The 22,764-nt window shown below is 41.1% G+C and overlaps 1 protein-coding gene across 2 annotated transcripts in view; it reads right to left on the bottom strand.

Annotated features, from left to right (window-relative positions):
- The window catches only part of RC3H1 (ring finger and CCCH-type domains 1), a 69,445-nt gene extending 46,906 nt beyond the window's left edge, over nucleotides 1-22,539 (bottom strand). Inside the window, exon 1 of one of the 2 annotated variants that reach the window (XM_060232462.1) lies at nucleotides 22,250-22,538. The gene's annotated coding sequence lies outside the window, so the exon portion shown is untranslated. Of the gene's footprint in view, nucleotides 1-22,249 lie in introns of both variants that reach the window. The other variant, XM_060232463.1, reaches the window with a different exon arrangement.
- Nucleotides 22,540-22,764: the final 225 nt, after the last annotated feature.

A 22,764-nucleotide genomic window follows, 5' to 3' on the forward strand; every position in this document is an offset into this window, starting at 1 on the left:
CTAGCACCACAGGAGGAAGGGTGCATGGGTAGTGTGGTTGCTGGCCCTGTGTCTTTCTGTGGGATGAACCAAGGCACACACAGGCAGAAGGGCATGTGGGCAAGTGAGTACGTGGGAATAGGGGGTGAGAGTGAGACCAGTGGTCAGGAGGGAAAGGGGGACAACAGTGGACCTTGCCAGAAGCCACAGACCCCAGAAACTAACCCTCCCTCTGGGTATGCCGCTGCCATCCCTGAGTCATGGGATTGTCACACCTTAAACTTGAGGGATAAAGAGATCATGGATCACATTTGTGTAAGTCAACCCTTATTCAAATATGACACCATAGAGGACATGCAAGACTGGGGCAGCAAACATTATCTCCATCACAAACTGGTGTGTACAGTCTATACATATGTGCTGACTGAGTGCTGTGCTCTCAATCCTTGGAGGGAAAGCAAGAGGAAAATCCAATTTGGCAACAACTTTCTTAGCAGTTTTCAGTGTACAAAGTGCTTTGTACTTATTAATATTTATATCTTCCAGAAAAAGCCTGCAAGGTAATTAGATTGAGAAATAACACCTTGCCTAAGGAAACCAAGCACGATCACTAGCTCAGAGAATGGAGCCACTGAGTCTCAAAAGGCCAAACCCAAGACTTTACCTACTGTATGGCTAGATACTTAGATAATTATCTATTTCACAATACTGCATAGGATTTGGTAGTGTATGTACATCTCTATGCAAAAAATAATCTAATAAAACTATCTTTTCAGATCTGCACAAGCTGCCTCCTTTAACCAATCACACCAGATTTTTCTAACCCAGCCACCTAAACAATTTTCTGGTTAAACCAGAGACACTAGTAATTATGGAGAACAAGTCACTCCAGTTGACAAACCATCTTCTAAATATCTTCTCATAGTGCAGCAGCTAGTTTATACTGCAAGAAACACTTGTGTAATGAGTAAAATTGAAACCTTTTATTTGTGCTTCAGAGCCTTCTGTGTCCTGTTCAACTATTCATATTACAGGATCTGCTAAATATAGTTTCTAATCTAATATAATACTGTCAGAATACTCTCGAATCATTACCCACATTCACATATGCAGAAAAGCTATTAGGAAACAATCGAGAACGTAGTTCCTCAGATATTTTCTTTTTGGATGCTTACTGTTAGTTCCAAGTTGGCAAGCATTTCATGGACAGTACTGAGAGATTTAAAATGTAAGAAATACTGCACTTCTAGAGGAGAGTTCAACTTACAGTGCTTTTACTATGAGGATCAGCAGCTAGAAGACCCTGAGCCAAACAGAGACCTCTGAGTACATATACAGAACGCGTCTAAGGCAAAACAAACAAACAAAAAACACCCTGCTCATATTGTAGGGACTGCCATATCACATATTTTATGGACTGCCACACCACTTCTCAAAGCAGTTCTCCAGAAAAATCAGACCAGGAGTCTATAAACACCAATAGACCAGGAATCTATGAGCAAATGCAAAAAAAGTGCTAATGACAACTTATTTTTGCCAGTAACTTCCCAAATTACTATTTTTAAAATTTAGAACACAGAGTTACACTACTTCTGCTGTTGCTTCAAAACTTGCAAATTTATAACTCGTGATGAGACTATAGTACATGCACAAATACGGTGCCGTGAATGAGAGAAAACATTAATCAAAGTCTCCTCATAACTGGTCAAACTCATTACCTGGAACATATTGCTGTGGCTTACAGGGTGAAATCTTCATATATATATATATATATATATATATATTTTGTTTTTCAAGAAATAAAACCCAAAATCCACCTACATTCATGTACTTAATAGGCATAACAGCGCTTAACATAAAACACTGCAAGATGGGCTCTATATCCCTACATTAAAAAAATTCTTGCAATCGCCTGTCCACAGCTCAGCATAACATATGCCGATAGCTCCACAGAACACAGAGAATTTAGAAGGGAGAGAAACAAACTGCTGAGCAGGTATTGGTGAGATGAACTCCCATCTATCTCATTTTTATCCTGTGGTCTCTTTAAGGAGGGTCAGGCATACATGGTTCTTCCCTCCCTTGTTTTATCTTCCCAACACCAGTATGAGGTAAAGTTAAAGATGAGAAAGCCTAGCTGTTTCAAGATTACTCAGTGACCTTTATGGCTCACTGAGAATTTGAACCTAGGTTTCCCTAGTTCTAGTGTTATGCTCTAACCACTGCGCCACACTATACATGTGCTCTGGTGCATACACACAATATCAGGGCCCTCTCCAACTTCCCAGTGGAATTCAGAAAGCGCAAGAAGTCCAAGTGGCTTGATGGAAGACAGAAATGAACCCACAACTTTCTCCTAAGTTCTCTGTGGGCACCAGAGAACTTGAGGAAGGGCCAAATCCAGTGGCAACCATAAACAATGACTGGTTACCAAGAACAGCCAAACTTGGAAAATTTCTACATATTATGGTTTTAATATGAGGAAAATAAACTATTTCCAGTGGCATAAATAAGCCAGAACACAGTGAAAACCATTTTCCCTGGCTTCAGATATATATTTAAGAAGTATTTCAAAATTTAACTGCTGCATTTGAGAGGCACCTGAGAACAGGTCCTATTCAAAGATATCAATAAAGGCAATGCCACAGAATTAGACTTTTAACTTCATAATCTTAATTTGTAGATATATTATTCTGTAGCACATTCTCACAAAACAACGTTCTATACAATATTTCAAGACATTTTCTCATCTTTTACTTGTCAAAGTAAATTAGGAATTACAGTTGAATCCTAATATTCAAAACCTTACTTTATTAAAATTTAAACAATGACATTTCTTGTGTATTGTACCTTTAGCACATTTCCCCAAATGTCATCTGCATGTCAAAAGCCGTCATTTCTAGTCTGTTAAACCCAAAGGCTTTAAGGAAGGACTTGTTTGCAACATAAGGGAACCAGGTTGTTTCTAAACCCTGTATCTTGCACTCGGTTGTTTCTAAACCCAGTATCTTGCACTCACTCACAAGAGGCACTACTGTTTTCCCAGGGCAAGGTTAAGGCAGGGGGTTGAAGCAATTTATAAGTGATGAAACAGGCCTCTGGGAAAATGAGAGCTCTTTCTGCAAAACAATTTTAACTGATTACCCAAAAATATTACTATAAGGGAAGTCACAGAGGCCAGAGTTTACAACTCACTCCAAGAACAGAATTATTCCCATGCTGCCTCATAACATGAACACAGGAAAAGGACAATACACACTGCTGTAGCCATCTAATTTCAGTCATAATCGCTATCCCTGTTATGGGATTTAATGTCATCCATCACAAGACTACACGGTCTTGGCTAAAGACAGGGTGTTTTAAAAGAAAGCCTCCCTTGAAAAACATTCTTTAGTTTCCTCCTATGCAACATACTTTCAGTGCACTACAACAGCTACAGAAACCTTTCCACAAGAGTTGGGTTTGTTTAACAAAGGCAGGGCTTCTTAGCATTTTAGAAAGCTCAAGAGAATGACTTATAGCCCTCGCCAGCTACAGACTAGAGCATCCCCCTCCATATATCTCAGGTATGGGCCAGAATATTTACACATGAGATTAGTTTTATGATGGGAGGGGTGGGAGGAGGTGAACAAGGAGCCAGAGGCTAGCCATGAGCTTCAGCCAAGTCAAGAAACAAGAAATTACTTCCTGCCTTTAAAAAAAAAAATTGAACAAGGAAGTGAATTGCACAGATTCTGCAGACAGTTTGCTCTACTTGCTTTATATTTAATCCTGCTTCTCAGATCCAAAAATTCTACAATACATCTCATAAGACTACACAAGCAATTGTAACAACAGCCATTAACAGCTTAAAACCTAAAACTATTGTAAGAGTAAAATTGCATGGGAAGAATGCTATGTTTTACAGATATATTTATTTGGGGAAATAATCTTTGAACCTAACTGGACTTAGTACAGGCCAACATCAAATTTACCATTTGTAGGCAAAGTGACTGAAAATGAAAAGGTGGACAACTCTAGGCAATCCTGGATGAAACTGATTATCCTGATCAGAACATACAGGCTATGAACTACTCGTAGCTCACTGGCAGCTCAAAAGTAGTGCATGCGTCCTTTATAGCAGTGATTCTCAACCAGCAGGAGGCAGAAATAGTTTAGGTAGGACAGAGGGTTTTCATGACAATATGACTAAGAATTCACTCTCTCTCAAACCCATCTCCACCTGCAAGTATGACATGCGGTCCCCTGACAAGGATTATCCATCCATGACTTCGGCATGCTAGTAGTAACCTTGGACATTCTTGTTTCTCCTAATCCCGTTCTCTCTGCCCAGAAGCAACCGTCTTTGATGTGCTGCTTCCTGTTGACCCTATCTGACAGGGATTATCCATTGAACTTCTACAATTTTTACATTCCTGAAACTTACTGTAAATGATACATATAACAAGATGCCTGGAAACATACAGCTGTCCTTCTAAGGAAAAGTGGGCTTTTTGTCTCTACCATGGTTGGGACCCAGCTTCTTTGACAACATGACTGTATGACATAAAACATGAAGGGCTGAGAACCACTGTCTTGGGAGGATCAAGGAAAAGATTGCAAAAAGATCTGCTCTAAGGTTTTTATTTTTTTAAAAAATAGTTCCACTGCTTTCAGTGCACTACAACTTCCTAGTCCATGTTCTGTTTCTAGAACAGAAGAAAATTTGGTAATGTTCCAGGAAGAGAAAAACTGGATATTTTCCATTACTCAGAAGCAGCTCACTTTAAAGGGAAAAATCTAGAACCATTCTTGTCAAGCTCATAGGCAAGTTTTGGGACAAAGTCAGCTTTGATCACCCTGGTAGATAACTTACATGAATGAAAAAACACAGAGTGTTGACCTGGATTCTCTTCTTTGGCAGTCTTTGATACTAGTGACAGTGTTATTTGTCCTGCAGAACTGAGGACGCTACATTGCAATACCTGTATAGAAGAAAGATTCTAGAAGGCAGTCTGGGTAGATCAGTTTTTCCCCCAAGTAAAATCTCTTCTAGGAATTCCTCAAGGATCAATTTTATTTAATGTAGATATACTGAGACAACATCACTAATGTGAGTATAAACCATGCTCTGTCTTAATTAATTGAACTGATTTTGTTCCTCTTGCAGTTTTTTCATATTGCTGGCATTAACACTGTGTGTGACTTATAAATGTATTTGTGCTTTTTATTACCATTCTCTATTTTATTGCTTTTTCTGGGTTTTTTTTAATGTTACTGGTATAAATATTATTATTAATTTGATTATTCCACAGAGCTGTGATAGCCATAGAAGACTGCCTCACCTGGTGAAAGCAGAGTACAATATAATTTGTATATTTACTAATGGAAATATTTATATACTACATGCTCAATAAAATATTCCTAAGCTTCCTTCTATTAAAAACAAATTTTCAGGAGTCTTGAGGCAATTTGTGATTTCCCCCCTTGTATTCATTTCTGCTGTATTGCTATTTTATCTGTCACTATGTCCAGTAATACCTTGGCTGGCCAAAATGAATCCAGACAAGACAGACATAATGTTGGTCAGAAAAACTAATATCTCTGAAAGGATTTAAATTAAAGATTATTATTTGTTGCCAGCATCGGATGCTTTAACGAGGGTGGATTCAGTAAAGGGGCAGGGGTGCTTTTGCACCAGATGTTACAGATGGAGAAGCAAGCTATGTTATTGAGAATACTTTCTTCCAGTTACATCTGGATTGAAAAATGCTACCATTTCTGGATGCAACTGACATGGCCACACTGATCTATGCTGTTGTAACCCTGAGACCAGATTATTACAATGCACTATATGTGGGACTGCCCTTGAAGACAATTAAAAAACAAGTCAATTCCAAATTCAGATGATTCAGCACATTAGCTGACAGGGGCCAATTGAACCAACTGCACTGGTTACTTATTTGTTTTTTGGTCCAAGTCAAGGTATTATTTTTGACTTTTACAGCCTTTTCAAGACTGGGGCTCTCTTACTTGAAGAACCTCCAGTCCCTCCCCAAAATTAACTTGGGCAGATTTTCTTACCAGGACCTGCTTTCCATTTCCTCCCTCACACTGCAGTCCTAAACATACTTCAACAGACTCAGAAGGGTGTTCATAGTTTACTGTATAGTGCAATCCCAAACAATATTATAAGAGCCAGTGAAAGACCAACACTGAGCCAATGGCTCTTTAAAAAGCCCTGTCTTGCTCTTTTTGAAGGAGGAGCCTTACATCATTCTGGGATCCCAAGAGAAGTGAACACAGTCTTAGATGGGGCAAGTATGTTTTAGGTGGCAGCTCAGTTTGGAATGGGATGCCAAATGACGGGAAGGCTAGTTCTTCCCTTTTGCAAGGTACATCTTTGTAAGAAAAGCTTTTCGCTGAATGCTAGTTTTATACTGGCTCTTTTAATACAGACGTTTAGAAACTGCTTTTAGTAAAAGCAGTATAAAATATATTTAATTACATGGCCTTGAGTTGATTTTATGAAGTAATATATGGCCTTGAAGTGATTAGGGAGGTGTAATACAAGACATTTTATTTCTAGGTAACAACTGGTTATTGCATTGCCCATTTGCCCATAGTATTGTATTGCTCATAGTTCATGTACTATATTTTATTTGCTTAATGATTTTATTCAGCAATGATCTACGTTGTACTCAAATAGCCATCTCAATTCACTTTAGTCAGACTCTTGAATCTGTAGGTGTTCCTTACTGGCGTTTACCCACTGGGGGAAATCAGGACTGGCATTTTCAATATTTGCATGTGGCCAGTTGAGGAGACTGTACAGAGGTTGCACTGTCCAAGCAACCACAAGCAGACATCTCTGTCCCAGACCAGTGCTTTGATATCCTGGTCAAGTGGCTGTGTAGGAAGAAAATAAATTTACTCAAAACAGATATGATGCTGGTTGGTAAGACTGCTATTTTGAAGGTATTTGTATTGCTGCCTATGGGTGTGATGGACTGTGTGAGGAAGCTTGCAGCTGGTTAGTGCTGTTGGTCAGGAGTGTCTATGTTATATTTGCAATTGGAACACAGGTTATGATGGCCTCTACACTTGTCTGATTGAGTCATGCATGCATTCTGCTGGGAAATGTCCTAGATATGCCACCTGGAAGCTTAAACTGGTACAAAATGCCGCATCTCCTTTCTTTACCACTGTAACTGTTTCACTTATAGTTGACAATCTAAAAAGATTTACATTGGCTTATTTAGTTTCCAGGCTCAAACTGAATTGCTGGTATTAGCCTCTTCAACCTGGGACCTATATATCCTCTCCTGTGCACCAATCAGTTGCATTCCTTCAAACAATCACTCTTTATCATTCTTTGGCTTACAGAGGTGTGCACACCAGCAGACTATTCCAAAGCAGTTCCAGTGATTGCCCCATTATTTTTGAATAGATTTCCATTGGAGATATGGATTGTTCTCTGCCTGTCTTGCTTTCAAAAAAGAACACAAAACTGCACAAAAGTAGAGCTTTTGGTGCCCTCTGTATTTTATTGCTTTATGTGACATGGCTCTCTTACTAGCACGTTTCCTACCACCATTTTCAGCAAAGTTTGAAACCTTCTTCTAAAGTGGCTCTGCCAATGGAGGAAGATTTAGGCTGGAGCAAATTTTCAGACTTTGATGAGTACAATAGTAGGAATACATGTCCTTCCTCTCCTCCATTTTATGCTAGTAAGAACGAGGTTAGGCTGAGAGTAACCCAAGGCCACGCAGTGAGCTTTCACAGCAGAGTGAGGGTTTCAAGTTCAGTCCCTCAGATCCCACTGGGATTGTAACACTGTCCAATAATGCAGCTAGGCACGTTTCCTGTGTATGTATGATTTACCCAGTGAATGCAGCTCTTTCAATTAACTGTATGTAGTTTCTTCTCATCCATATATCCAGAGCTAATTTATAAAGCCATATTTTTGTTCTAAAGCAGAAGGCTGCAACCTATGGCTCAAGAATCAAATGTGTCTCAATACAGAACCAAATATGGCTCTTACGAAAAGAAAATGAAAGTTTTAAGGATGGAATAGGTGGGCTACTAGAATGACCAGTATGTAAAGGGAATGGCAGTCAAAGATTTGTATGGGTTTCTAAGACTTTACAGAAAGGAAAATGATAGAGAACAGCTGTTAACAATCCAAGTGCAAACAATGCACAGATGTATACCAACATACTAAAGCAATGGTGCAAGGTGCTCCTGTTTATATTCATGACTTTTTGTGAAATGTAACATAGGACTCAACAAGTACTGTTTAGGCTGAGAAACCTTTATGGCAAGGGTGTCAAACATGCGTCCCAGGAGCTGAATGAGGCTCCCGGAGCGCTCCTATCAGATCCCCAAGCAACTGACTTACCTTCTCCCTATCTCTTGCTTCATTCTGCATAACAGCTTGCTTTATCACACAAGAGCTACAGAGCAAAACCTGTTTTCTCAATTGGCTGAGGCTCCTCCCTTGGGGAGGAAGGGGCTTGTTTTTCTAAGCTTTCTCAATCACACAGCAGAGCTACTGAGACAATCCTCTATTCCTTCTATTGGCTGAGGCTCCCCCCCCCCCCCGTCTCCTTGGGAAGGAAGGAAAGAGCTACAACTTCCTTTGCCCTGTTCCCTGGATCCCAGGGCAGAAATACAGAGAAAGCTCCTTTAAGACCAAGTGATAATGTTTTAAGCATGTTTTAAGTGGGTTTTTTTAAATTGTGTTTGTCTGTGTCCTTTATAAAGTTTATATCTCTGCTACCTAATCTTAAATAGGTACACATGTGGCCTGGCCCAACCTGACATGGCCCAGCCCAACGAAATCTTTTATGTCAGATCTGGCCCTCATAACAAATGAGTTTGACACCCCTGCTTCATGGATTATCAATTGACATGACAATTACAATGAAGGTTAATTTGTAAATTTCAGTTGGGCTTTCTTATACTGAGTCTTTGGCTGCTCTCTCGCTTTCAATTCTGATGCAGTTAGGCTCTTTATTTATAAAAAGTTGCCAGCAAAGGCTTTGGTTAATTAACACTGACAACATTCCCCTTTTCTATCAAATAAGTTTCTTCTTCAAAGGAAGCCATTGGTCTGTTATGAGCTTCACAATATCAGATACACACTCAGAAAGCCTAAAGCAATAAAAAGGACAGATTACAAGATTACTCTGGGAGGGCCTCAGAGAAAATTCCTTGGGCAAGGAGGTAGCAACGTTAATACTAGTACTAATATACATTCCAGCAAGAGAATATGGCTTGAGGTGCCTATCCTTTGGACCGACTTGCAAAGTATATAATTTTCCTTTGTAAATTGATAGCACCAACCCTGCACAAAAGACTCACAATATAATGAATTATCCTGCACAGATCCTGTTTTATTGAACTATATTGCCCTCCATGGAACTCTTCACATGCCCAGCGATGTCGATCAGAATTCTTGACACTCCACAATTTGACAGTCATTTCCCACCAACATTAAGATTCACTGGAACGGCTATGCGACCCATGATGACATCCCCAATGCCAGACTAAGTCCTTTGAGTTCACTGCTAGTAATGAGGGTGATTTATTAATTAAAGATAGATTACAGGATGGCTTGGAGATCTGAAGGTAATGTTTTATCAGGCAGGCAAAAGTATTGGATTTTTCTCCCAGGTTGGTGATATTTTCTTCCTTTCCCCCTCTCTTTCTCCACTTTATGCCTATTGTGGGAAAGTTGAGAGATGTCTCTCTAATGGCACTTGTAGGAGATGGAAGATACAGCCTTTCCATCAGACTTCCGTGACATGATCTTCTTCAAGGCATTTTTTACATCCGAGACAGTAATTGAGACATGGCGCTTCTTCTTCCTCAAGCGTTCAGCTGCCAGGGACACCTTCTTGTAGAGATCATGCACACAGAAGTGCAAGATGTTCTGAGCTTCATTGGTCATTCGAACACTGTCAAACTGCAGGTTCCGTGGTTTCTTGGAGTACTTTCCAGCAGAGCGCTTCTTTCCCGGGCTCACGCTTCTTCCATGGTTTATGCGCCTTCTGGTTGGCTTCTTCTTACTAGGCTTTCCTCGTCTAGACTGGGTCCTGTTTAGTTGCTGCTGCCGCACTTGGCTCTTTTTCCTCCGTGCGAGGGCAGCCATTGTTTGACTTTTGTGTTCACACAGCCAAACTCCTTGTCTGCCTGCCTGCAACTGACATTGCCCTGACAACAGATGAATCCTTATATAGGGGTAGCTATTCAAATGAGAAACCTCTTGCGAGCTCAGTGATTGGCTGACAAGAACAAAGCACCACGTAAGCGCTTCATAATGACTCAACTATGATCCTGCACTGCAATGGAGATAGTGTAAGTCCCATTTAACTGCACTGTTGTAGGCTAAGTTCAATGGGCCCAGCTTTTATCAATTGAGCTAGATTGCTCAAATTAAGCATGTGTTCTGCATACACACACACACACATATTTGCTACAGTGATGCCTTTCTAGAATAAACTCTTTGTATATTATATACATTAAAGATTATTAATAGGATCTTAGATGTTCTTACAAAATGGTTTTGTATAAAACTACAGCTGTTTTATTGGCAATACAGAGTATTTTAGAGAAGATAAACAGCAGGACATTGAATTAACTCCAACTAAGCATGAAGGAAGCCACTGGAAGTCACTGCATTTCTCCCCCCACAGCAATTCATTTTAACTCTGGAAAGATGATTCCTGGAGTCATGGGATCCATAAGGATAAAAGGCCATGCAGGATTAGTAAGGACTGTAGTGAGAAATGGGTAAGGTGCAAAATTTCCCCCCTCCCTCTTCCACAACTGAAGCTATTAAGGGAAAGGAATTAGTAATATTTTTACTCTCAATCTAAAACACTAGCAAAGCAGATTCTTTTGTGATTGCTTTCACATAGGGTTCCCAGTGGAAATAGTTATTGTGCACAAACTAGCATTTGAAATGACACGGGAAGTCGACCATTTTCAAGATCAGACACTGAAGATGAACAGGAACAACCCAGATTAAAGCCCATGTAGTGTGATGAAAAGAGTGCAAATCCTCCCTCAACCATGAAGCTTACTGGCAATGCAATCCCAAGCAGAGTCAACACTTTTCTACATCTTCTACATGAGGGTGTAAACTCTGCTTAAGATTGCACTTTGGGTGACTCTGGACCAGACATACTCTTTTCACCTCACTTACCTTAGAGACATGTTGTAAAAGGATTAAACAGAAGAGAGGCAATGTATTAAACACCTGAAAAGCTCACTGACGGCTTTATTAAAACATTCTTCATATTTGCCCGTTTATGTGCACAGAATAGCAAAATCCATTTGCAATCAATTCTAAAAACTGTTGCAGTTTCACAGTGCGTGCACATTCGCATCCTATGAGGCTAAGAAAACTATGTTTTGAAAAATGAAGAAAATTATGTTTTGAAAAATAAAGAAAATTATGTTTTGTCTGTTGAGAAATCTTAGATTGTGAGCTAGCCGTAAACCTGTTATGCAAATACAGATCTAGTTCAAAGGCACTACACAGATGTCAAAGTCATGGAGCTGTAGGACATTTTTGATAATCCACTTGGATATTTGAATTAAATGGATTTTACCTTTGGGCAGAAAGTGTGCATGCACATGTTAAGTGACTTCAAGCCACTTCCGACATGGTGACCCTATGAAACATTGACCTCCAAAATGTCCTATCAAACTGAATCAATCCCTTTCATGTTGGGTCTTCCTCTTTTCCTGCTACCTTCAACTTTACTGTCTTTTCCAGTGAGTCTTGTCTTCTTATGTGACTAAAGTACACTAGCCTCTGTTTGGTCATTTTAAATTCTAGGGAGAATTCATGCTTAATATGATCTACAAGCCACTTATTTGTCTTTTGGATGGCCCATCATATCTGTAAAACTCTCCAACACATTTCAAAGGAATCAGGTTTGTTCATTGTCCAACTTTCTGAGTAGAAAAAGAGGAGTTTAACTTGTGAACAAAGGAATCTAGTTAATTAAAACAAGTTTTGGCATGTAAGATCTTTTCAGATTTGGCCTATTTTATTTGAGTTTACATTTAATGTAATTCAAGTTAAATCCACTCTTAATCAGTCATACAGGTGCTCAGTAGTTATCTTCCCACCACACTTAGTCATTAACCATATGCCAATCACAAGTCAAGCTGGCAACACAGTAGTAAATGCATGTTTAATAGGCATGGCTGATCATAACACACACACACAAACTAGATACATATTTTGAATTCAAGCTGGGCAGAACTTCGGGCTCACTTCAAAAAGAGATCTGATGAACATGGATACAACACCTGCAAATACACCAAACTTTCTGTCTTAGTCTCTGTTCTGGAGCCCTGACACTTAGAATCTGTTAGTAATCCACTGCGCTACTGGAATCTACTGTGTTCCAGAAGATTCCCCAGCACTGCAGGTTGCATTATGACATCACACTGTCACAGGAAGGCTTTTGTGAATTTGCACCATGCCTTACAGTGGGTTGGAATCAATCTCCTGTGAATGAAGCAACTCTGCAGTGCTCTTGCAAAAATAATTGGGAAGGAAAATCCTTCTAAATTCCCTTAATGCTGCAAGACCATGTACTACACTGCTCTGGAGCCCATCCCCATTTCTCAGAAGCATAGCTGCAGAGAGAAGAGAAAAGTGGTAAAAACCATTTCCACTGACAACTTATAAACTGCCCTATCCTAGGAGCTCGGCAGGTGACAGAATGCAAAAAAGAGCTTTAAATTATGGAGAATATATTTAAATAGACATCCAAGAGTGGTCTTGGAACTGCTATTTTGAACTTGGATGTAATATCATCATGCAAAATTACAGATTTTGAAGCATAACTGCCATAAAATGCTAGCAATATTTATGACAAGAGTAATATTTATGACCATACATTTCAGAGTTAGGAGATTATTATCTAATGTGAAATGACTTCCATTGTTATCTTGTTCTTCTCTCTCTATTACATTCAATACATTCTTTATTATTACAAAGGACATGTAATATATTTCCATTTGGGAAACATTTTTGCATGCAGTTTAGTCATTCATCCTGTCCTGTTGAAACTCATCATACAGTACCCAGGTGGAGCCAAACAGAGGACTTTGGAAGCAGATGTCCCTGCTGGAGCAAACAGCAGTCCAATAGCAAAGACAAGATGTAAGACAGGGAATCAGCCAGATGCAACACCAGAGCCCTGTGGACAGCTCCTAGGCAGAAAAGCTCATTCAAACAACCTCCAGGTCAGAACTATACAGCAGCACAAGCTCTAAAGACTGCCCTGTAAGGGAGAACTACAGACCTCTTCAAGAGACCATAATCTAGCACCCCTGAAGCATTCTCTCTTCTCTTGCTTGTGTCTCTGGTAAGGAGGAAATAGTTAAGACCAAGGCTCAGGCAACAGGCAGGGCTGCTGATACCTCATTTCTTGTCTGATAGGGGAGTGATTCCGCACAGGAATCTAGTCTCTGTCCTTATGTATTCCAAGAGGGTGCCTAACACTTTGAAAACAGAATTCCACCCATAAACGTCAGTGGATTTAGAAGGATGAAATTCTCCTTTAAGCCCTGACCTGGATGGTCCAGGCTAGCTCAACCTTCTCAGATCTTGACAGCTAAGCAGGTTTGACCATAGTTAGTACATGAATGGGAGACCACCAAGGAAGTCCAGGGTTGCTACACAGAGGAAGGCAATGGCAAGCCACCTCTGAACTTCTCTTGCCTCAAAAACCAATTGGGGTCACCATGAATTGGCTGAACTTGATGACACTTCCTCCACCACCAGCTCTATTCAGGATTGCACTGGGAGTCAGTAGCTAGAGACAAGAATGTGACTACATCCTTTCTCATTTTGTGTCTGGGTAACTATCTAAGACTATGACACCAAAGGAGAAATGGTGTAACTAGAGTGTTGGATTTGTATTTGGGTAATCCAGGTTACAATCTCTGCTCAGGACAGGATCTCACAAGGTTATTTTTAGGAAGCCTCAGCAAAGAATCAATTTCTAGGTTGTTTGCTGCTTGTGTCAGAAGACAGAATAGCCATCAGTTGACTAGCACATCAGATCTTGATTGAAGCCGTCTCTTCCGTTTAGCTATTCTTTCTTCCAATCCAAACCACAAAAAAAGCTGACTACTTAGGTTTAACTGTAATTATTCTGCTAAATATTCAATTGCCTGTGACTTATCTTTCTATCATTGTGGAAGGCTAAGGAAATAATTGAGCCCCATGGCATAGAGTGGTAAGCTGCAGTACCGCAGTCCAAGCTTTGTTCATGACCCGAGTTCAGTCCTGGTGGAATCTGTGTTCAGGTAGCCAGCTCAAGGTTGACTCAGCCATCCATCCTTCTGAGGTCGGCAAAATTAGTACCCAGAGTTTGTGGGGTAAAGTGTAGATGACCTGGGACGACAACGGCAAACCACCTCATTAAAAAGTCTGCAGTGAAAACGTCGTGATGCAACATCACCCCAGAGTTGGAAACGACTGGTGCTTGCAGAGGGGACTACATTTAGCTTCTTGCAATAAATAAATAAATAAATAAACAGAGTCACACACACACCATTCCAAGACAGTGTCTGGGAATTCTAGGGATTCTGGAATAATTATCTATAAAAACAATTTTACAGATGAACTATATAAACATATAATTTCCACGGCATTATAATGAAGGCAGACTAAAGGGGAAAAATGAATAAACACAAAGCCAAGGAGATAAGGAATGGGGTGCTGGGCACTGGTTTGCTGCGAATCTCACACTTCTGATCTATTGTAATCTTCTGCCAGATTGCTAACCACAAAATGGCTGACAGGAGCTGGGGCCAATAAGCATGCTGCGAAGTTCCAAGGCAACTGTTGCTCTATGATGGACATAGTACTTTCATTATGGGTGCTCTCTGAAGCTAAAGCCTTCTAGGCTCTTCAAAAAAGCCTGTTCCAATTATCAGGAAGAAAACCAGGGCTGGCTCTTTACTTTGGGGGAAACTGAGGTGGTTACCAGTAAACATTTCACTGGCCACAACAACAAATATGTGTACATCACTGGGGACCAACACCCTAGTAAATCAGTCATTTGACAAGATCATTCCCCAGTGCTTTCTCCCACCCTGTAGGTCTGGAGACCCCATCTCCCTGTTTATTAGGGAGTAAGGACATTTGAAGAGGATTCATAGATGGATATCATGTTGGTGGTGAATGACATGCACTAAGCTGAACATGGCCCACTATAGATCTCATCTGCAAACCTATGTGGGAGCAGCAATGGCAATAAAGGAGGCTTCTTCTCTGCCATGTTACATTACCTCAATCCTATCTAACACAATCCTTTGACACAATCCTGAACTTGTCAGCATCAAGCCTCCGGAAAAGTGGATTTTGATATTAGCTACAGCAATTTTATCAGGTTTTTGGGGGGAGACAGGGGGGTTGCTAATAAAGTCTCTTGCACATAGTACAGCTTAGGCACCAGTTTAAAGGTAGTTCCTGTGGCAGAGGCATCAGAGTTTGATTGCAATGACTGATGTGAATAGGGTGCCTGGAACTATGAAGGTCTTACAAACTGGATCTCTGCCTATCTTGGCTTATGAAATTTCTCCAAGACAACTTAACTGTGCCAGTAGCTAAAGTTTCTGATAATCAAGTATTTGACAAGAAACAGTTCCTAAGAAACCTACACTGGCCAGAGAGAATGTGGTTAATTATAGGCCTGTTCCAGTCTTCCATTTTTTTAGTAAGGTGACTAACACAGCAGAATGGTGATTAATCTGTAGAGTCCTTCAGAGTTCTACTATTTTACCTACTTTTTTAATATCTATGTCAGGTCAATAAATGAAATTACCATACTTTTGTCAGGCTGTCATCAGGGTGGTGACAGTGAGCTCTATTTATCTAAAACTCCAAAAGCTGCTGTGGGTATCTTAATGTCTTGGTGCTCAAGTGGTGGAAGTCAGACAAGCTGAAACTGAAGCCAGATAAGCTGGTCCAAAATTATGATGTTGGTCCAAAAGTGTGATTTTCTAGATGGTGTAGATCTACCAACCCCAGATGGGACAAGTTTCTGGATCATGTAAAGACCTTGGCTTCTCTTGAACCCAGTCTTACTAATGGAAAAGCAGGTTGGGGCTGTTGCTAAAAGAACATTCTTTCAATTATATTTTGCTGATGTATTATCATCTTATCTGGACTCCTCTTGACCTGGACACATTGATCCATGCTATTGTAACCTCTAGGCTGGATGAGAGATGTTAAGTTTCCAAAAATGTTGAAGCTATAGAAAAACACATTTTTCCTGTGATTTTTTTTTGTCAGAAAAAACTGAAATTTTGGTGGAAGTGAGGTAATTACAACACTTTCCTATCAAACCTAAACTTTTTTTCTGATTTAACATAAGATGCATAATTTATAACTTAGCATATAAAATGTACTAGTCAGCATACTTATGGAATTTAAAAGTATACCCAATACTTAAAAAGAAGTGCAAATCTTATGGTACCACAACACAGATACCTTAATTTTTGTCATCTGAGAGACAGGGAAAAAACAGAAGTTTAAGGGGGGGAAATTCTGTAGTAAACAAAAGTGTCAGCTTATTGAATCTTAAGTTTGACAGTAATACACTAAATGCATTCTTATCCCAAAAAGCATCTGGCTGTCCTCAACCAGAACCAGGGTTTTTTCTGCCCCAGCTCCAGCCTCGTGGAATTCTCTGCTGAATTACATCCATGCCCTGCAGAACTCAATGCAGTTCCACAGGGCTTGTACAACAGAGATGTTTTACCAGGCCTAAAGCAGAGGATTGCAATGGTTTTCCATCTAACCTGGCCCCTTCATTCCTTCTCCCCCCACAACAGGGAAAAAGACACAGCGCAATCCTAAGAGCACTTTCCTGTAAGCAAGCCCCAGTGAATAGACTATGAGAATTCAGAGTAGACCTGCTTAGGATTGCTCTCTAAACTGTAAACCATCTGTAAATTGTTTAGTTTATTTTAATTATTTAAATTTTAACCCAACTATGAATGCTGTTATTGGAAATGTTGTTCCCCACTCTGAGCCCTGTATATGGGGGAAGGTGGGCTATAAGTAGAAATGAATGAATGTTGTATTTTTAAATACATTATAGCATATTAATTGTTGCCAAAATTATTAAACAAATTATCTGGTTCCATTTATCCTATTTGATGTTTTGGAGCTTTACTGTTGTTTTTCTTCCAGTGTTATGCTAGCTACCTCGGAGCCTTAAAGAATGGCATGGTATAAATACGGTATTTTAATAAGTAAATGCCATATAATGTATATACACTGATAGTTGATTCATTAAATGCTGATACAAAGAAACCAGTTGAAAGCATGTGATAGTAGGGACACAAATTTTGTTTTAAAAACTGCTTCAACTACTAATTTTTTTTTGTAAGTGTGTGTGTGTTTTCTCACCTGAAAGTCATGTCAGCCTCTGGTGATTGACCCCTACTGGGGACCTGGAGGATATTCAGAGAGGTGGCTGGATACAGCCTGCCTCGTCCTTTCCACTGGGTATTTCAAGCACAGTCTCCCATCCAAGTACTAAGTTGACCCTGCTTAACTTCTGAGATCTGATGAGATGGGGCTTCCCTGGGCTATCCAGGTCAACTACTAAATTTTTATTGTTTAATAATAAACTCACAACCTACCATTTGTGAAAACGTTTTGCATGCTCCATCTTCACGACTACACATCTATGGTAAGCAAAAGAGCATCCTACGCTACAGAACAAGGAGTGAAAGGATTTACTTTTCTGGTAAATTAATATATATCCTGTAATCATTTAAATGTGTAAGATTTTACACCCCTATAAGCTAGTTCACTGAATACGCTTCCAGTTTATATATACAAGGCTGAATGTTCACATTGCACTAAATTCTCAAAATTTCAGGTGTCACTTTTAGAGCAACTAAAGATGAAAGCAGTAGGAAGCCTATGGAAATACTGTAAACTAATACTGTATGGTACCTGTGGTGGCAAAACCTCACCACAAACAACTCATGTATCCAATGAGGACACTACTGGAAGAGAGAAACAGACAGACTTGTGAGTGTTACATAAGAGGGGAGTGCCAGAGCAACCCAGACAACTTTCCCCTCCAGCCAGCACTGGCAACATGGGAGCACCATTCAGTTGCCACAGCAACCAAACTGACACTTCCCATTTTGTTCCTCAGCTTACTCAAACAGACTCCACCATGACTCCACCCACCAAGCTCTCCTTCAACCGTGCACAGAGAACACATGCATGGCATTAGTCTCACTTTATACCAAACTTTGGAGACACTCAGATGCAACAAGAATCTTCCTTCAATACTTCCGAGTGCCCCCAAAGACTGGCATGAATGCAAAGACCAATCTAGCTGCTCTGCCAAATCTTTTGAGTACACCAGCAGACTTGGGGAAGGGACAAAGTCAGTAGTAGCCACACCATCAACTAATGACATTTGTGGATCCCCACATAAGATGCAGAATGCCAGCAGGTATGAAATCAGCACTTTTCCCCTTTAAAGTGCACAGAAGCACTGTCCACAATCTTTGAATCCACACCGTGAGCTAACCACCTCTCAACATGGCTTTAGTAACTTTTTCAAACATTATAATTAGAGTAATGAGGGATTATTAGAGATACATTCCTATTTGTCCTTTCAATCAAAGTTTGGGTATGAAGCATTGTTTCTAATTCACATTATTTAGATAGGCAGAGTCTAGCAACAACTCTGGTACTTTAACCAATCTGGTAAGCATGTTGATCTGCTATACAGTCCTTATTTTTCTTCAGCAACAGCAAACAGCAAGCCTTTATTGGCATATAACAGATTTAGCAGTAAAATATTATTTTTCTTCAGAAAAAGGCACATTTTTCAGTATACATCTGTCAATGTTTTCATTACCATCTACACAATTTAAATATGTGTAACCAGCCTAAGAACCTATTCTTGGAAAACCACCCCCTGCTGTAGCCTACCTCCTTCTTGTAAGTGCTTGCCTGCTAACACACCATCATTCAGAACCCATGAAAAACAACTCAAAATAATCCTCATGCTTATGCTCACACCACAATAATATTTCTTGTCTGTCTACTTTAGGGAAAGGGTGCGTAGTAGAGCAGGGTTCCCCAACCCCTCAGGTCTGTTAGCAACCGGCCTTCAGAGCAAGGCAGAGGCGCTGCATTGCCCCTTTCACCCACCCAGGACCCAGATGGACGAAAGAGGAGGTGTGGTCTCGCTCCCGAGGCTGCCTCCCCTGAAGCAGGTTGGCCTCACTCCAAAGCTGCCTCCCGCTTGCAGCCTTGGAGTGAGGCACACTGCCTCTTTTATCCACCCGGGTTTTGGGCAGGCACTGATCAGCTGATCAGCGGGGGTCTTTAAATGGGCGATGGAGGCAGATTGGCTGCTTCTGCCACCTGTTCACAAGGCAGCAAAAGCAGCACTTGCCCCCCCCATTTAAAAACCCCCATGGGGGGCAGGGGTGGAGCAAAGGGTGGCAAAAAAAAAAAAAAACAGCGCCCCCTCCCCTCATCCGTGGAAAAATTGGCTTCTATGAAACCGGTCCCTGGTGCCAAAAAGATTGGGAGCCACTGTAGTAGAGCATTTGTTTGGTATGCTGAAGGTCCCAGGTTCAATCCCCAGTGAAACACCATTGGCCTGAGACCCTGGAGAGCTGTTGCCAGTCTAAGTAGACAATACTGACTTTGATGGATCAATGGTCGCATTCAGTATAAGACATCTCCATGTGTTCAAATGGCCATTAGTCAAAGGCAGGATGTAAACAGAGCCTTGCATGTAACCAACATGGTGGTGATCCACTCTCTCAGTAGTCTCCAGTTAACAATACAAGCAGCTTGACTTCTCACTTGAAATTGCTAACCTTGGTGATCCTGATCAGTGTGAATAAGCAGTTCCCTCCCTTCAGGTAATTGACAAACTAATTAAGTTTTGCAAAATTAAAGTTGATCTAGTTCAGCTTGGAGATACTGGCAAAGGAAAAGATGGTTGCCACAGAAATACTATATTTGTTACCCTTTCCTCCAAAATTTAGGGCAGCCCCCGTCTTGGGAGCCTAGTTATTCATACAAAAGGTTGTGTTGTTATAGTTGTAATCTGTATCTGTTGATTTAGGAATGTATTATCTAACCATAGTTTAAACCCGCTGAAGCCAGAACTTAAGTAGCCATCCAAAGGTTTCTTGTGTTTTAAATAGCTTTTTATATCAATGGGGGGGGGACAGAAAAGGTGGTTTATGCATTTAATCCAAAGTATCAATATTACTTCTTTAATCCAAAGTATTAATACTTCTTAGAACACACTCATGAAGTCCTGCAACAGAATCCATAGACATGTCACAACCATGTTATGTTATCAAAGATGCAATATATGTCATACTTGTAAATCACAACAGAATGAATCAGTCTGTTTCATAACACATTCTTTGAAAAGCTAACCAGTTTGCCTGCACAACAACCAGTTTCTTCTTTCCATCACACCGTTACTTCCATTCAGACAATTCACAAAGGCTTGTGGCAGTAAAAGAAAGGCAACCATACATTTTTCTGCTTTTTTATCGCTCCTGTACGATCTCTTGTGGGCCAAAGTAATGTTAGTGAGGAATATAGAATATGGGTAATTTCCCATCATCCTTGAAATACTTGTTTAGTTTGACTAACTTAAAATTGCATATATATTCTTAAAAGTTAACCTAATTCAGATTTTAGATGTCACAGGGTCCAGGCCCTAGATTGTAAACCCATGAGGGTGAGAACAGTTCTGGGTCAATACTCTAACCACTATACCCTGCTGATTTAAGACTGTGCATAAGCTAGCAACCAGTACTGAATAATTAGCAGCCCACCACTAGGGCTCCAGGGAAACACTCAATCCACCATCTGGAAGGGTATGGGCATATGTAAAAAACAAAAAAGTGTATTCAGTAGATTCCTTGTAACTAAGTATATTGAGAGAGATTATACTTAATTAGGTTTTCCTGTTGGTTTCGCAAAACCAGTGCAGTTCACAAGCTCTCTCATATTACAATAAATCAAACTGCTTATCTAATAAAACTCATGCTTAAGAAAATCTCACCGTTTCGTTAAAAATAATGGAACACAACAGACTTAAGTTTCTAACACAACACAGTTAAGCAACGAAGGAAAATTTCGTTTTCTACAATAAAGTATTACATGGCTCGTTAGTGCACTGTTTGCAACTGTCACTTCTCATGATTAACTCCCTCCACGACCACATTCACACTCGTAGCTTTTGTCTTGCTGAAAGCACTGTAAGGGTATCCAAATCACAGATCCTTCAAGCAGATTTCTGTCCCACCATCAGAACAATGAAACCGAACACCCCCGCCCCCAATACTATTTCATTTCTGCTACGTTTTGAATACTTCCTCCCCCTCCCAAGCCCACAGAGGAAGCATTACTCAGGAAAGATCTTAAAGGTCGTGGGGAGGACAGAGACAATTCAAGAGGCTGAAGGGGGGGGGGGGGGAGTGCACCAAGCCAGAAGCCATGCCATGTAATACCCTTCTGATGTAGAGAAGAACGAGAGAGACACGTGGTGGGGCGAAGGACTGTGTGTGGATGACCATTACTTGTACCAAATAGACAGATGAGCAAATAGGGCTGCAGGGTGTGGATGTGTATGTAATAGTGCAATAAACATAACAGGAAGCCGTACCACGCACAGTGGAAAACATGCTACTTAAGAGCAGTGCGCTCCTATACATGGCAATTCCAAAGTATCAATGTGCTCGCTGAACCTTATTACAAGATAAGGAGGTGTGCCTAAGACTACAGCCTTCATAGTGTAATTTATATTTTCATACCACGTTCTTCCTCGTCTCCCCATCCCCGCCTACAGTGTAACAAAACAAACAAAAAGGAGACGGGCACCCCTACAAGCTACCATTTATCTGGAACCCGCACATCTCATTTTTTAAAAATCGCCGTCTTGAGAAGCCGTCGGCGCGGGAGAAGCCAGAAATCGAGCCTGGCAAAAGCCTAAGGCCTAAAGCGAACGAGAAAGTGGAGAAGAAATGGTGGCAGAAGCGGCGGCAAGGCCGGACCCAAAGGGCATCGAGGACCTCTTACAAAGCCAAACCCATCACAAAAGATACAGCTGTCGCCCTTCTTGCTTCCCTGCCGGCCTTCCTTTCCCCCAAGCGAGGCTGGAGAGAAAGGGAGGAGGAGGCCGCAGCCTCCGCCCTATTGTTCCCCCTGCCGAGGGTCTCTCGGGCTCACCTCACGGCGGCAGCTCCTCTCAGCTGCGGGCAGCGGACGCGGCCGTTGCGCCCACCGCCTTCTTCTCCAGCCAAAGCAGCAGCAGCAGCAAGAGGCGTCCGGCCGCGGCCTCTTCTTCTTCCACCCTCCGGCCCGCTGCTGCTCCCGCGGCTGCCTTTGCAGCAGGGGCCATCTTGGGTTTCTCTTTGCTTGCCTCAGCAGCGCAGCCCTGCCTCGGCTAAGCCGCCGCCACCGACTAACGCATTGCTCGCTTGGCAGCCAGCCTTCCCTCCCCTTCCTGCTCACTCGCGGGGCGGAGCAGCCGCCGTCTCTGCCTCCTTCCCTCACCCTCGCCTCGGGTTTGCTTCCTTTCCGTCGCTTACCCGAAAGTGGAAGCGAAGAGAGGGAAAGGAACAGCCGAGTGCGGCTGACGACAGAAAAAATCAAGACTTTCCGATAGAAAGACATCTGTTTTGGGAACAAGCCAGATTCTGGTAGTGGTTGTTAGGGTCTTCCCCCCCCCCCCCCCTTCTAAC

Source organism: Heteronotia binoei, chromosome 2 (genome assembly GCF_032191835.1).
Source record: "Heteronotia binoei isolate CCM8104 ecotype False Entrance Well chromosome 2, APGP_CSIRO_Hbin_v1, whole genome shotgun sequence".
NCBI classification, from domain to species: domain Eukaryota; kingdom Metazoa; phylum Chordata; class Lepidosauria; order Squamata; family Gekkonidae; genus Heteronotia; species Heteronotia binoei.